Source organism: Panthera onca, chromosome A1 (assembly GCF_046562875.1).
Source record: "Panthera onca isolate mPanOnc1 chromosome A1, mPanOnc1 haplotype 2, whole genome shotgun sequence".
Classification (NCBI taxonomy): Eukaryota; Metazoa; Chordata; class Mammalia; order Carnivora; family Felidae; genus Panthera; species Panthera onca.
In genome coordinates this window covers 183,641,881-183,657,239 of record NC_138339.1, presented here as the reverse complement: position 1 = coordinate 183,657,239, position 15,359 = coordinate 183,641,881, and positions in this window count along the sequence as shown.

Here is a 15,359-nt window from a genome sequence, read left to right as displayed (position 1 = left end):
TGACAAGTAAAGATAAACTAGAGGGAAATTATAGAAAAACTTCACCTAAAATGTTGAATATCTAGTATAAATTTAGCATTTTTATATGCAAATTATGATCTTTTACAATCGAGTTTAAGAGATACATAGATATACATTTTAATAAGAATACTACAACATATTTCTAGAGTACCGCAGTAGACTTTTTAAAAATTGTGTCTTATTTGAGTGACTGTATTATAATATGAGAGAGATCATCAAAGTTGTAACACACAGATGTCCAAATTCTACCATTCTGAAGGGGTTCAATGAGTTCTGCAAGTAAATCATGATAGTAAATCATAATAGAAAGGTGATCAGCCCTCACCTGCAAGGGAAAGCCACCAAATAATGGAGATCATAGAAAACAGGTTCATTCTGTTCTTACATGCCATTCTCAAGGGAATTCATATTTGTCCTTTCCAAGAACAGTACAGAGCTGTTTATAGGATTAAAAGCTTGTCACATGATAAAAGAATATCTCAAAAGTGAAATCAATACTCAGTATCCTAGAAATCCTAGACAACCCTTCCATTATACTGCTTGAACATTAATCACCAATTCCATACCCTGGGTATACAAATTCATAAAACCAGTAGTTACATATTTGAGCAAATGTAAAAGTACACTGAGTCTGTTTAAATTTAGTTAAATGTTATTAAGAATACCAGATGTAAAATTCTAAATGTCTCATTTTAAAATTAAAAAGCTTTATAATTTGATCAATCAAGGACCTTGCACTTCTCAGGAATACTAGTAATTCTTTTACTTTGTTTTGTGTTAATCAGAAAGGCAGGACTCATTTGCTGAGAAAAGTCAAAGACATAAGTTCTTTTTTAAAGGCTTACTGTCTGAAGCTTTCCTACAAAAGAAAAAAAAAAACAAGAGCTTCAGATCTTATTTTCAAAGAGTCTTAATATGTTAATTATAGTCATTAAGGATGATATAACTTAGAATCTCACACTTTGTCAAAGCTGAAAGCTAGTGAAGCAAAGATCTGAAGCAAAGATCAGCATTTACTGATTTGGCCTTAAAACATTCTACATTTAAACATAACATTTTATACACAATTGTAAAATGTCTTTATTATAGATAACTAATAAGTTATTTTTTTCTCAAAATAAAAAACAAATGACTTTTTTTTAGCCTTAATATAGCTTTTTTTTGTTAGCTTTTAAGAAATTTCAGTACAGTAAAAGTTCTAATTATAAAATTTTTACAGAAGAGTTACAACTGACATCAATTATGTCTTTAATTTGGGAACCTTAGCAACAAACACTGTCAAGATACTCTCAATTCTGTTTCCTTCTTCTTCTTCCTCCCTCTCGCCCCTCCTCCTCCCCTTCTTCCCCTTCCTCCTCTCCTCCTTCTCCTTCTCTCCTCCTCCTCCTAATTCCTTCTCCTCCTTCTGCTTATCATTTTCTCATTAGCATGAAGTTATTTAGATTCGGGCTAAAGGAAAGTAAATAAAGATGATGAATGCAATCTCCATGGTTGGTCATTAAATACTCTGCAGGATAATCCACATTCTCTTCCTTCATTTGACCTGCCAGATCCAGTGGAAGATTCTGAAGAGGATCATAGTGGATGATGGAGCTATAACATGGAAAACATTAGGATCTTTTGAGTCATTGCTTAGTGGAGAACACTCCAGGGAGACATCTGACTACAGGAGATCTTGTGTGAATGAAAAATTAACTTGTTTCTGATCAATTAGTTAATTGATGTGCTAGTGGCAGAACAACATAGGCTTTATTCTGCCCCCAGCCATGTAGTCATGTGCAAGTCACATAATTTGGGGCTTTAGTTTCATTATTGAGAGAAATAGGGATAACAAAGCTTTATGTGGCCAAAGGAGGCTGCACTAGTTTAACTCCTCATAAGCCTGTCTACTAGTCCTAAGATCTGAGATTCTAAATTTTGTTGTTTATATTGACAATTTTTTTAAAAAGATTGTTTAAAGTCCACTATAAACTCAGCACATTATGGGAGTTAAAGAATTACATGTTTTTTCTACTATTAAAGTACTGAACCATGAAATAAATTAATATAAAATGAAAAAGTAGAAAACATTAAAATATTTAATGTGTGCAGAGAGCATTAACTTCGATGTAATTTTAAAGATTATAATTTTCTTTGTGGGTATAACAATAAGAGAAGATGCAGATGTGGAAGTTCATGTGAGTTATGACTGGTAGGATGGATGGGTGTAGGTCATGGGCATAGAAAGGGAAATCACATTAGCAAAGAAATGCAGTGACCATAGCACATTCAGATTTCAGGAGTCACCGTTTTCTAATAATTTCTGTTCTTTGTTTTCCTACATGGGATGAGAGCTAAACTATAAAGAACAATTTAGTCCTCTTAATTTTAACAGATGAAAACTCAAAGCAGGTATTGACAATTATATTATTTTAGTTCTATATTTTTGTATATAAGGTTGGACAGCTAAACTATCTCTTCTTCAGGCATTGGTAGACCATGTCCCTAATCCCTCTCATCACCTATTATTGTATGGCCTGCAAGCAGAGAATGTCCTTTATATTTTCAAATGATTGGACAAAAATAAAAAGAGAAAAATATTTCATGACATGTGAAACTCATCTGAAAATCAAGTGTCAGTATCCAATAAATGAAATTTTATTGGAAACAACCACATTCATTTGTTTTTGCATTTTTGTGGTTGCTTTCATGCAACAACATAATTGAGTAGTTGCTACAGAGATCATATGGCCTGCAACGCCAAAAAAATTTACTACCTGGCCTTTTGCAGAACAAGTTTGCCAAGTCTTGTTTTATTTTCTTCCTGTAACACTGTGTTAATTTGTAAATTATGATGGATAATATAAAAAATTATCTGCAATGACACCCATAGATAACAGCAAACTTTAACAAATCAGTGTTGTTCACTTTTTATGTAGTCTCCTGGAAAGAACTTAATCTTTGAAATCAGTCAAACCTTTAATCAGTTAAATCATCAGTTTAAACCTTGGATCCTTCATTTACTACCTCCTTGATTGTATACAAGTCAATTAACTTGTGTGACTTCCTTTTCTTTTACCAAAATATGATAATTCCTCACAAAGTTGTTATAAGGAATAAATAATATGATATATACATATATACATATACATTATGCATGTATAATGTAATAATACATTAATATAATAATATAATAATACAATAATATATTATTACATTATGTACTATTTAATAATAATATATATAATGTCATGTATATATGTATACGTGTATGTGTATATATGTATAATTATATGTATAATGTCACTGTTAATATTTTTATTATTTGGCTATAAGAGAATAAATATGCATTTTAATATGAAATTTGAAACATTGTTTTTGGTTTTATTTAATCTACTACTTTTAATATTGAGAGGCTTTATGTAATTTAGATAGATTATTTTTCCTTATCATGGATTAAAATCAGAATATTGTACACAATTTTCTTAAGAAAATTATCTACAACCTATAATACATATCAGATATAGTTGTTGGAAAAGGTGTTCTAATCCTAGATTATTTCAGAAGCACAGCACATACAAGATTTATCTGGATTATATCTGGCAGAATTGACTTAGGAAATCAAGCTAAGGATCTGTTCTTGCATTATTACTTGCCATTAGCATTATACCACACTGGTGAAATTTATTTGAATGTTCTAGGTGCTTTTTTAGTATGAATTTATGCAGTTTTTATTTTAGCTTTTCACAATAACTTAATCACATTTAAGTTGTAAGAATTTTTTATCTACTAATATTTCATAGAAATGCGTTAAATACATTAAATACATATAGTTATATATACATAACTATATATAGTCGCTTGCATATTGAGACGGTGCATAATTAGTCAACGGATACTCCAAGTTGAATTACAGTTTAAAACCATCATACACTACTAAAACCATGAATACCAGAAATGGTGTTTCTGTTTCTACTCAACTATTAGCATCCATCCTAAATTTAGTAAATTTACTTATTTACTTTAGGCATTTACTTATAATTAATCCACACCAGAAAGAAAGGGTTTGAACCTACAGTGGCTGATAATAATAATTAAATTTCTACTCATATCTTTAGCTTGTTATTCATCTTACAACACTGGTTAAGGATTATTAGTAACAATGAGAAGTATTTAAAGTGGATATTGGTCAAGAAAGATAGAATGAAAGCTTAAAATAAAGTAGTTGTGTTGAGGCTACAGAAGAAAGATTGGTAGTGAGAGATAAAAGGTAAAATGGTAGAATTTCATTAAATAATTAAGTAAAGGTGGTAACTCAAAGAGTTAAGTATGATCCCTAGCAGTATGACTTGAGTGTGATCAAACAGATGGTTTGTCACCAATAAAGGTGGAGGAAAACAAAAGTTAAGAAAGTGTTGGAAGTTCCAGAGATGCAAGGGAAAATGTCTCTATGCAGCATCCTAATGGAAATACTCTGAAGGTAACAGGATAAACAAGTTTGGAAGTCTGGGTAAAGTTTAAGATTGACATCCAGATTTCAGACATTAGCATATAGGACAAAGGTCTAAGAGCATTAACACATAAGATGGAAAGGTCTAAGAAGTAAATTTGGAACTAGAAGAATATTTTGCCATCTGAAAAAATGATAGAACTATTTCATACTCCAAATTGCTCTATGGATCCAAACAGCCTATACGAGTAATAATTTAGCTTCCTTGCATGGCAACGAATACAGTTCATACTCTGGCATTCGGGGTATTAGGCACATAGCCGGCTGCAGATATTTTTGAAATATATAGACTAGTAATGTGGAATACATATGATCTCTTGATCTGGTCATGTGTTCTTACACTGCTCTGATTTGCACATACTATTTCTTCTGCATGGAATCAGATTCCTCTAATTGCGAACCTGACAAATATCTGTTCAGCCCTAAAATTTCAATTCAAAGTCTTTTCATTGAAGACCTCCCTAACTTTAAAGGAAGATATAGTTCTTTTTTCATCAGGGCCTCCACTGAGTTTTCTACCATTTCCCATTATTAGAATTTTTTATAACATTTCAGTTGACATTTATGTAACTATTCCACATCGAGACTAATCTTCTTGAGGGCAGTGTACTTGAAAAATATCAAAGTGACAATAATCAGTGGGATTGGAAAGATTATTCCTTAAGGAGGAGAAGTAAATGTCATATAAAGGGTTGGTCAGTGAAAAGGCTGCTAGGATTTTGATTCCTGGGCTGTCAGTGTCTGTTATGGTCATTGAAGTCGTTCCTGAAGAAGGGTGTGAATGCAGGTCTCCAAAGGCTCTGGGCCAAGTCTTGTCAGGCAATGTTACTAAAGGACTCATTCATGAGGATATTGAAGTTACCCCCAGATACTGGAATTATTTAAGGGTCAGAGGCATGCAGAGATTGAGTGCCTGTAGCTTGCCTCAGTGATTGTTAAAGTGTGATGTGGAAGTTAGCAGAGGTGGAAGGGGTAGGGCTGATGGGCTCTCTATTCATATTATTGTACCCACCCACCCCAACCCTCCCACTGCACTTCACAAACTTCCTCCTGTTTTTCCACTGCTGCTTCTGGAAATGGTACAATTGAGCCAGCTATGTCCACCAAAGGATATAAAGTGTGGGTTTCAGAAACAATTCTTGCATGAAAGCAGAAAAGCTGGGATTTCACTTCTGCTTCCAGAAGTATCTTCCTAATTAAGTAAATTTGGTAACATTGCTTCTATCTTTAACATTTTTATTGGTCTTTCGTTGCCTAAAGATAAAGCTCATACTTACAGTGCTTCCCAGTCCATCCCAACCAAGTCCAGTCTTATCCTTCTGCATCCAACCTCTCATCCTCCCCCAAGCACAATGTGCCCTGCTACATGCCATCTCATCATTTCTCACCCTTTTCTTTCATATTCCCCTCAGTGACTGCTGCCTTCTCTCCCTGGAAAAGGCTCTCTCCCCAGACCCACATGATAAACTCCTCAGATTCACAAGTCAGTTCAAATACTTCTTCCTCGCTGAATCTTTCTGTGAATATCTTTGCTCAGTGTTTTCATAGTACTTGGTTTATACCTCTACTCTCCATATTTTATTTACAGTAATTTGTTCACACCTGCCTCTCATTTTATTGTGGGCTCTCTGAGAGAGGGTGTCTTATTTTATTCAGCTTTGTCTCTTCAACATTAAGCATAGAACCTGGCACACAGTTCATGTCAATAAATACTGGCTGATTGTACAAAAGGGAAATTGTACTGTTTCTCATAAAATGATGAAGTTTTAATGTAAGCGCTCTGCTTGGCCAAATATGCATTTATAAAAGCAGAGTTGTTATACTTGTACATTTCTTATTTTATGCCCTTTTGACTTTTCTAACATAGCTTTTTCTTCTTGTTATTCATTGTCAGTTATCATTTTTATCATATGGGCAGCAACTGCTTTGAAGGAAAAGAATGTGGTATATAAACTCACATGCATGGACATACAGAAATTCACATAAGATATGTTAGTAATCATTTAGTAATTTCGTCCCTGCTCTTTTCAGAATTTCTCCATGTCTAAAACTTAATCATTTAGACTACAAAACTTACATCTTCTAAAAAGCTGGAAGGGAGAGAGAGACAATCCTTCCTTTTTTAACTTTATAAAGAAATCTTTTCATTCATAAAAAAACTAGCAAGGTTTATTTTAAGTCATTTTTGTATGAATGTGTTATTATCATATTTATGTTATTTTATCTTACCTTGCCTCTAATATAAACATCTGGTCAGATTGTTATGTATGTAATTATTAACATTCATTGCACTGTAAGGAAATTATTGCATATCAAAAGGGTATGCTGCATAAGGAAATCTAAATTTAAAAATGCTTTCAGTTGCCTGGGCTTGTAGCACAAAAACATACTTTGCATGAATAAAATATTCTGAAATTTTAAAAGACCATACTTTTCTGATTTTGTTTTCATTCAAAACAATTTTTCTTGTACTTTTAGTAGAAACTATAATCTGCAACTACAAAACACATTTTCCTGTTTACATTTTAAAGCCAACAAAAAATTATTCAAACGGGCATCAAAATTGGGGCAATAATGAAAAGAGTTTAGAAATACAGCTTCTAAATTTTAATTTTAGGTCTTTACTTACAAAGTACATGATCTTGAACAATTTTATTAGCTTCTGGAAGTGTCCCATATTTATTTATAAAACTGAGCTTACTTGTATTGCTTTCATTACAGGGTTGTTTCATAGAAGGGTTATGCCATTATAGGTAAGGTAAACAATGAAATGAGTAAATTGGGACTCTTGAAATACAGTAGGAAAGAATGAGGATTGTAGCAGGTCTTATTCTTAAAAACTTAAACTTTACATTTTTACTTAAATTTAACTTATTGTCATTGTTGTTACTACTACAGTGTTCATTATCACTAGATTTATAGTAACCCAATATTATATAGCAGTGAATCTTATTGCATCGACTGTGTTGTGCTATACTCTATTTTGGCTTATTCTGATTATCAGTCAAGTTAAATACGGGTATTTTGGATTAACAATTCAAAGAATGTTAATATTATCCATACTGCAAAACATATACAAAGAAATAAAATTATTTCAATGACTATTTTAAAACAAATATTTAGAAAAGTAAAAGAACAGATTCAAATATAATATTACAATATATATTAGAAGTTCTAAAATGAAATTTAAATTTCACCTTATGCAAAGTTGAAATTAGTTAAGAATGTGTTTTTGATTTGTTACTTAAACAAATTGTTAATATTTACAGAAACCTTTTATTTGTTTAAAATAAAAATATATTTCAACAATTTGCCATCTGCATCTATGAAGAGGAAAATATGAATAAGGTTTTGGGTCATGTGAGTTGATGAGGGAGTATGGGAGCAAAGTGCAGGCTACCAGCAACCCCTCACACACAAATACCCAAGGTGGGACACTCCTGGCTGCCTAAGAACAGGGAAAAGGAAGGAAAGCAAATGGTTGACTGATAGAGATCACAGTCATGCAGGACAGGAGTCTCCTTCAGTTTACAGATAACTTAGTTAACTGCAAGAAAAAGGCAATCTTAGCCATAGCCTAATCTCCAGAAACCTATAGACTCTGTTTCCTGGAGCCCTAATGTCACCCTCCTCAAGAGGTCAGGGGATTTAAGTGCTTGCCATGGTGATGTGGGAAACAAAGGCATATGAAAAATTAAATTTCCTTCCTGCCTACAGCCCATTGACAAGTCCTTGAAAGTGGTAGAGTGACCTTCTTCTAGGAGCTCAGCTGCCCTGATGATGACACTTTGCTAGGGGCAAAGGGAATCTTGGCTTAACATTATCCTGACCCCCAAGGATCCTGTGAGTCTCTTTAAACACATAAAAATTCCTTTGGAGACTTCCTTTATCTTTACCCAACCCCCAAGATATATGTTGGCAATCATACTCCAGGCTTATGGCCCCCAATATACATCTGAAGGGTCTCATGACTGAAGTTTTACTAAACAGTAATAAATGATGTTATCCTAACAACAAGTAGTCCCTTAAGGCCCTGGAAACCTTGCTTCCAAATTTCCTAAAGGCCTACAGTCTCTAACCCCTTCCCAACCTGAAGGTATATAATCAGTCACTCTTCATAACCCTAGTGCAGCTTTTTTGCCCACGGGTCCTGTCCCCATGCTTTAATAAAATCATATTTTTGCAACAAAGACGTCTTTAAGAATACTTTCTCCGAATCCCACCATCACCCCAAAACCCCATCAAGAGTCACTGACAACACAACACTAATAAGTGCAACCACACATATTGCACAGAACAGCCATTCCTTTATTCAGGTGGAATGAGAGTCAGTGAAGAAACTATTTGAAGGTGTTTAAGAGCTGCCTCAGGTACACGTTGGTAGTATTTTTACCATCCTAAAAAGTATTTTCCCTTCAAAAACAATGTCAGGGGCTCATAAACACGGGCATTCCTTAGGGAGTCATCATTGTCTTAAAAGACCATTGAATCTGAAGAAAATAGTGCCATTTTTAGGACTGTAATTTATAAAATTGTTATTTTGTTCATGAAACAGTTTTTTTTTCTAGTTTCATGAAGAAATAGCCAATATATATACATGTACCTAATAGAATTGAATAGAAGATGTTGTTTCTAATTTATAAGCACCTATGGTTTCTTATCTTTTTAAGGATTGATGTGGAAACATGTTCAATAAGTGGAGGAGATGAACGCTGTGGAGTTATTTGGGTAAGTAAAACTAGGATTTGCTGGATCAAAGTAATATAACTGTGCTGGCAATTTTTTTCAGTGAGCTAAAACATAATACAAAAATGTAAGTCAGAGAAAACCACTCCTTTCATTAATTGATTTCTTTTAATCTTCACTTAAGATAATCTTAGAAGATATATATCTTTTTTTCTGAGATTAGAAAGAGAATGAAACTATGTTAACCCCAAACAAAAGCATTTTATATAAGTTGTAGAAAGATACCTCTGCCAGTAGTTGAATACATGAGCAACTGAAAATTCCCATGTTAAAGATACCACACTGGTAAGTTCAGAGAGTCATTAGCCATTTTACATAAAGATTTTTAAAAATATAAAAAATAAGTATGTATATTGAAGAAAAGGGGTTCTATAAAAATAGTTTATGTATGTTTCCACAGTTCCACACATTCCATGACACTATTCTTACAAAAACATTAGTAAAGAATTACAGTCAGGCGTGCCTGGGTGACTCACTTGGTTAAGCGTCTGCCTTTGGCTCAGGTCATGATCTCCAGGTTCGTGAATTCAAGCCCCACATCGGTCTCTGTGCTGACAGCTCAGAGCCTGGAGCTGCTTTCGATTCTGTCTCCTTCTCTCTCTGCCCCTCCCCCACTCACGCTGTCTCTCTGTCTCTCTCTCTCCAGAATAAACATTGCAAAAAAAAAAAAAAAAGAATTAGTCACAATAATGAATTTCCTTGTATGAAAAGGAATCGTTTTTGAATTTAAAGGATTAAAATGTCTCATTTTGAGAAGTAGTTAAAAGGTATGAAATAAAGATCACGTCTTACATAAGCCATTAATTAAATAATAACTTAACAATTGTGAGTATTTTGCCTATTGTCATAGAGGATGCAGACATCTTTTCATTAAAATAGTTATCCAAATTGCTGTGACTCATGTATAAGTATTCAATTTATCAGATCAACAGTCAAGAATAGTTTCATTTCTGGGGCGTCTGGGTGACTCAGTCAGTAAAGTGTCCAACTCTTGGTCTCAGCTCAGGTCATGATCTCGCAATTAGTGGGTTCGAGCCCTATGTCTGGCTCTGTGCTGACAACTTACTCAGAGCTTGGAGCCTGCTTCAGATTCTGTGTCCTTCTCTCTCTACCCCTCCCCTGCTCCTTCCCTGTCTCTCTCTGTCTCTCAAAAATAAATGTTAAAAAAAATTTAAAAAGAATCAAAGTATCCTCCTTATATTGCCATTATTGATTAATATCAATTATTTTGAAGTAATAGATTTGTACTTTTTAATGTTTATTTATTTTATTTTTGAGAGAGAGAGAGAGAATACATGCAGAGAGACAGGGAGAGGAGAATCCCAAGCAAGCTCCACACAGGACACGAACTCAGGAACTGTGAGATCACGACCTGAGCCAAAATTACAAGTTGTACGCATAACCGACTGAGCCACACAGGTGCCACTGAAGCAATAGATTTTTTAAAAATAAAGCTAGATAAAAATACTTAAAAAATTAATTTTTGTATTACTCATTTATGTATGTGGAATTACAAAACAATAAACATGCTTTACATTGCTGTTTCAATATTCAGAAATATGCACACCTGGTGGGTCCTAAGTGTGTATGTGTGTTTAAATCTTAGTTATTTCTTTTCAATATTCCACAGAACATTTCGAACATATACAAAATAAGAAAGGAGAGCATAATCATTCCCCATAGATCCATCAAACAACTTCAGCAATTACCAAATCATGCCCATAGTATCTGATGCCCATGACACAACCCTTCCCTTGTGCTACATTATGTTTAAATTAAAAACATCCCAAACATCATTTATTTTCATCCATAAATATTTCTGGGATATACGCATAAGGTTATTCTCTTTTTAAATGAATATAACCAAAATAATACTAAACTAATACACTATACTATACTAATACACTAAACTATAACACTAAAATAATTAATGATAATGATTAATGATAATTCTTTACTATTATCAAATATCCAGCCTATAGTCAGGTTCTTGCCCCCCCCATCCCCCCAGCCCCCTCTTTTTTTTGCTTTCTCTCAGCACATAACTTAAAGTAATAGTTATTTCTTCTCAGTTGATATCTATCAGGTGGTGTATCTCAAACTTTCTGCATTTTCTCTCCCTGAAGAAGTGTTTTTAGACATTTATTTTCTCTAGTTGCCACCCTTCTCCACGCAATTTTATTACCACTGATATACTATATAAAACTGCTTACGTACTGTGGCGCTTTAGAGGGCCAGACAATATTGTAATATCTAAAATATTTTTGTCCACCAAGAACAAATTTTTGTCTCTTGGGGAAGATATCCTCTCTATTAAAATGTATTTCACATATTCCTCCTAACTTCTTGCACATTTTTTATTTATATACTGCATCTACTACATTGGGAAGTCTTATGGCTATTGTATATAATACATTCTGTTTTATAGCCGTCATTTATTTTTAGTTCTCCTGATAAATATGTATCTAATTATCACTCCAGTTCTTATTTACTGTCTCTCTGATTGCTTTTATTCTAATACCTCATTCTCAAGTCAATTCCTCAAGAATGGTTCATGGGAATAACACTCCTTACGTTCTTGACTATTTTTAATAGTATGCTGCTTTTACATTTCAAGATTATTTGGGCTTATATTTTTTTCCTTGAGCATTGAAAAAAATGATACTTCATTTTCTGGCATAAAGTGCTACAGACAAAATAGCTAAGGCAATTTGATTTTCTTTCTATTATAGGTGGCTTTGTTGTATCACCTGAATGACCAAAAGATATTTTATAGTTTTGGAAATATAATTTTACTAAAATACACTGTTATGTTGTACATTCTAGCTTATTATTAGTTTAATATTTATATATTTATATAGAAACTAATATATTTATCTGGTTTATCTTCCTAGGAGTTAATGTGACTTTATAATATGTACTCTCCTTTTGTTCTTTCCACAAAAGTTTTCTGGGATAGTTCTTATTTTTTATTTATTTTTTTAATGTTTATTTATTTTGACAGAGAGAGAGTGTGTGAGTGGGGGAGAGGTAGAGAGAGGGAGAGAGGGGAGAGACAGAGAGAGAGAGAGAGAGAGAGAGAGAATCTGCACGGAACCTGATGTGGGGTTCAAACTCAAACTGTGAGATCCTCACCTGAGCCAGAATCAAGAGTTAGACACTTAACCAACTGAGCCACCAAGGTGCCCCCTTGGATAGTTCTTAGAATGTGTGTTGCTCAGTTAATTTTGGCTCTTCTTTTTTGTGAAGTCCTATGGTATGTGGATTTTTGTCTGTCTTCACGTCTATTCTTTCTCTATAATTAAAAAAAAAATCTCTCTCTCTCTTCATTTCCTTTTGATTAAAAAATTCTCCACCTGCCCAACTCCTTTTTTTCTTAAAGTGATACCCACTGTGTTACACACTTGTGTTTCTTCCAGTTTATTCTTCAGCTGCGATTTTAAAGTCTTTGTTTTTATTGAATTCTTCATCTTTTTTATCAAAATTTAATTTTCTTCAAATTTATTTCTTCTCAGGTGTTCCAGAACATATTTATGCTGTTCTTTCATATTTCTTTTTATTTTAAAAGTTATTTTAGCTCATTTGGAAATATTAGGTGGCAGTTTTCTTCTCTTCTGTATATTTTTGGTGTAATTTTATTGCCTATAGGGATAATATTCTCTTTATTCTCTTAGTCTCTTTCCTCTTATAAGACTTTGTATAGAATTTGACAGCAACCCTTTTTTGCTGCTTATGTTTATGTGATATGGATTTTTCTATCTTTGTGCAAGGGACAAGTGGCTAGAAAGTTTTTCTGGGTTTATGGCCCTCAACTTATTTTTCTGTCCTTTTCAGAAACAGTTGAATATATGACCTTTTACTTCAAAAGTCTTCATCCACTGAGTACTTCCTCACTTCTCTTTCTTTTTTCCCTGCTGACTGCATCCTGCTCATTTGTTATTCAACACTTAGCAGATTCTTCTAAGAGTAGGGTTTTGATTTGGAAAGAAGATTTGGTAACAAAGCAAAGAATACCTCTTGTCCACATGACTCCAGTATGATTTTTTCCCTTTCCCTCTTCCCTTCCAAGTTATGATTGCTCATTTTTACACTGGATTGCCAAGCTATGAGAAGAACACCTACAGATAAATTAAGTATTTCTAGTTCTCAGTGCTTTAGGAAGCCCTGCTGCCTTCCTTTGAGTCCTCCCATCAACTTATCAACATGACACAGGTTCTGTAGCTGTTACAAAATGCATGGAGACTACTGCTGCAAAGTGGAAATTAGAAGGACCCAGTCTGGAAATTTAGGGATTCATGGAGTGGTGCTTAGTACACCATATTCGGCACTAGGAAATAACAAAAATGACAACAACACTATTGAGATAGAAATAGATCTTTTGACAATGATAATTTAGATAGCCTCAAGATGATACAAAATATACAATTAAATGAGAAGACCAATTTGGGTACTAGTAGAAGAGGAGGGAACATGGAATGTGTTACAGAAAAAAAAATCCAAATATTATCCAAGATAGAGGTATATTGTGTTATCACAATGGGGACTATAACTGAACACATCATTCTTCCCCTCTTTGTGGCATTGCCTTCTATGAAGAGTCGTGATGGTGGCTGGTAACAGTTTAGTTTCCAGGTGGTATGTAAAATAACTAAACATCATGCTATAGCAAAAGAGTGGCTGGCAGGAATTTGGTTCTCCTGTATTTGAGATATGAATTTCTTCATCTAACCAAAGGACATGATTAGATACTAAAAAGCTGAGTGGCATACTCTACTGGTTATTCTTCATTTACTCCCCACCTACGTTCCACATTCCATTCTCTGTACTTTTCCTGACTTGCTCTTTCTATCAAAAGTCTGACAACAAAACAAAACAAAACAAAACGAAACAAAACAAAACAAAAACAAAAAACAGAACCAACCAAACAAAAGAGTCTGACCTCCACAGTCTACTTTACAAAAGAACCCCGGTTGCCAGTTCAGTGTTGCTTCCCTTTTCAGTAATCACATCCAGTTTGCCTCCCTTAGTTAAATGCTACCTTTGTTCTCTACACATACTATCACTCCTACAGTGAGTAAGAAGCCTATTTGCAAGGCAGCATCTCTCCCTGTTAACTCCAAACAAGACAATATGGGCCCCAGTGAGTTTTGCAAAGATGTTCTCTTGGTTCTTAGAATCATCATTAGTTAAATCCTGTAATTTCTCTTTAGTGTATATTATTTCCTCAAAGAGCAAGAACTGTATTTCCCTAAGACTTTTCTGAGACCAGACTCCAGTTATCAGCATGGAGACAATAGGGAGAGTGGGCATCTGAGTGTTTTCCGGTAGGACACTTGCCTCACTTGAGGCAACAAATATTTCACTCTACAATAAAAGATGTGTATATCCTGAGATTATTTATTTATTTATTTATTTATTTTTTTTTAATTTTTTAATATATGAAATTTACTGTCAAATTGGTTTCCATACAACACCCAGTGCTCATCCCAAAAGGTGCCCTCCTCAATACCCATCACCCACCCTGCCCTCCCTCCCACCCCCCATCAACCCTCAGTTTGTTCTCAGTTTTTAACAGTCTCTAATGCTTTGGCTCTCTCCCACTCTAACCTCTTTTTTTTTTTTTTTTTTATTTATTTAGACGCCAAGACCCCATGTGTTAAATTGTTATTAGTGCACAACTAATCAAAACCACTTATAAACATAGTACACATTTTGATGAATAATTATAAATATAATAAGTAAGATTTTATTAGAAGTGCCCAATTAAATAAGATAGTTGAGAATCATCTCCAATTATTTTAGGTATCCATAAGACTATTATTACATGTTAGAACATACAGAATTCATTTTTATAAAATTATCAAAATATGCTACCTTTAATTTTGAGTGAAATCAAACCTGAAAATGCTTCTTATTCTACATAGAAATACATAGGAAAGGAAAATGTTTTATTTTTGTTGGAATCATTAAGTTCTTGGAACTTCTTCCAATTTTAATGCCAAAGATCCTGAAGGGAACAGTATTTAAAAAAAATTAATCAGCTATCACCATTATGTCCCCCTTCAATGTTTTTGAATCAACAAATTAGAAACAACCTGATTTT